This window comes from Oncorhynchus masou, chromosome 20 (genome assembly GCF_036934945.1).
Source record: "Oncorhynchus masou masou isolate Uvic2021 chromosome 20, UVic_Omas_1.1, whole genome shotgun sequence".
Lineage (NCBI taxonomy): Eukaryota > Metazoa > Chordata > Actinopteri > Salmoniformes > Salmonidae > Oncorhynchus > Oncorhynchus masou.
Window position 1 is genome coordinate 21,254,148 of NC_088231.1, and position 2,500 is coordinate 21,256,647.

At 47.4% G+C, this 2,500-nt stretch overlaps 1 protein-coding gene across 1 annotated transcript in view; it reads left to right on the forward strand.

Annotated features, from left to right (window-relative positions):
- The window catches only part of LOC135506583 (receptor-type tyrosine-protein phosphatase delta-like), a 354,431-nt gene that overhangs the window by 245,591 nt on the left and 106,340 nt on the right, over nucleotides 1-2,500 (forward strand). The window lies entirely within an intron of this gene.

Genomic DNA, 2,500 nt, shown 5'->3' on the forward strand with positions numbered 1-2,500 from the left:
CCTGGGTACCAGTCAGTTTACTCCCTACACCTGGTAATATGTAGCCTGGGTACCAGTCAGTTTTACTCCCTACACCTGGTAATATGTACCCTGGGTACCAGTCAGTTTACTCCCTACACCTGGTAATATGTAGCCTGGGTACCAGTCAGTTTACTCCCTACACCTGGTAATATGTAGCCTGCGTACCAGTCAGTTTTACTCCCTACAGCTGGTAATATGTAGCCTGGGTACCAGTCAGTTTACTCCCTACACCTGGTAATTTGTAGCCTGGGTACCAGTCAGTTCTCCCTCCATACACCTGGTAATATGTAGCCTGGGTACCAGTATGTTTAGCTAAAATTCCACTCCTTGTTCTCCGTTTCATATGCTAAAGTCTGTCATTCCAGACATCATTGCATTGAAAAGAGTGGAATGATAGCTAAACAGATGGGTATCCAGACTAGATCAATGAGTGGAATGGTAGCTGACTGGTATCCAGACTAGACCAAGGAGTGGAATGATAGCTGACTGGTATCCAGACTAGACCAAGGAGTGGAATGATAGCTGACTGGTATCCAGACTAGACCAAGGAGTGGAATGATAGCTGACTGGTATCCAGACTAGACCAAGGAGTGGAATGATAGCTGACTGGTATCCATACTAGACCAAGGAGTGGAATGATAGCTGACTGACTGGTATCCAGACTAGACCAAGGAGTGGAATGATAGCTGACTGGTATCCAGACTAGACCAAGGAGTGGAATGATAGCTGACTGGTATCCAGACTAGACCAAGGAGTAGAATGATAGCTGACTGGTATCCAGACTCCACCAAGGAGTGGAATGATAGCTGACTGGTATCCATACTAGACCAAGGAGTGGAATGATAGCTGACTGGTATCCAGACTCCACCAAGGAGTGGAATGATAGCTGACTGGTATCCATACTAGACCAAGGAGTGGAATGATAGCTGACTGGTATCCAGACTAGACCAAGGAGTGGAATGGTAGCTGACTGGTATCCAGACTAGACCAAGGAGTGGAATGGTAGCTGACTGGTATCCAGACTAGACCAAGGAGTGGAATGATAGCAGACTGGTATCCAGACTAGACCAAGGAGTGGAATGGTAGCTGACTGGTATCCAGACTAGACCAAGGAGTGGAATGATAGCTTACTGGTATCCAGACTAGACCAAGGAGTGGAATGATAGCTGACTGGTATCCAGACTAGACCAAGGAGTGGAATGGTAGCTGACTGGTATACCAGACTAGACCAAGGAGTGGAATGATAGCTGACTGACTGGTATCCAGACTAGAACAAGGAGTGGAATGGTAGTTGACTGGTATCCAGACTAGACCAAGGGGTGGAATGATAGCTGACTGGTATACCAGACTAGACCAAGGAGTGGAATGATAGCTGACTGGTATCCAGACTAGACCAAGGAGTGGAATGATAGCTGACTGGTATCCAGACGAGACCAAGGAGTGGAATGATAGCTGACTGGTATCCAGACTAGACCAAGGAGTGGAATGATAGCTGACTGGTATCCAGACTAGACCAAGGAGTGGAATGGTAGCTGACTGGTATCCAGACTAGACCAAGGAGTGGAATGATAGCTGACTGGTATCCAGACTAGACCAAGGAGTGGAATGATAGCTGACTGATATCCAGACTAGACCAATGAGTGAAATGATAGCTGACTGGTGTCCAGGCTAGACCAATGAGTGAAATGGTAGCTGAATGGTATCCAGACTAGACCAATGAGTGGAATGGTAGCTGACTGGTATCCAGACTAGACCAAGGAGTGGAATGGTAGCTGACTGGTATCCAGACTAGACCAAGGAGTGGAATGGTAGCTGACTGGTATCCAGACTAGACCAAGGAGTGGAATGATAGCTGACTGACTGGTATCCAGGCGAGACCAAGGAGTGGAATGATAGCTGACTGACTGGTATCCAGACTAGAACAAGGAGTGGAATGGTAGCTGACTGGTATCCAGACTAGACCAAGGGGTGGAATGATAGCTGACTGGTATACCAGACTAGACCAAGGAGTGGAATGATAGCTGACTGGTATACCAGACTAGACCAAGGAGTGGAATGATAGCTGACTGGTATCCAGACTAGACCAAGGAGTGGAATGATAGCTGACTGGTATCCAGACGAGACCAAGGAGTGGAATGATAGCTGACTGGTATCCAGACTAGACCAAGGAGTGGAATGATAGCTGACTGGTATCCAGACTAGACCAAGGAGTGGAATGGTAGCTGACTGGTATCCAGACGAGACCAAGGAGTGGAATGATAGCTGACTGGTACCCAGACTAGACCAAGGAGTGGAATGATAGCTGACTGGTATCCAGACTAGACCAATGAGTGAAATGATAGCTGACTGGTGTCCAGGCTAGACCAATGAGTGGAATGGTAGCTGACTGGTATCCAGACTAGACCAATGAGTGGAATGGTAGCTGACTGGTATCCAGACTAGACCAAGGAGTGGAATGATAGCTGACTGGTATCCAGAC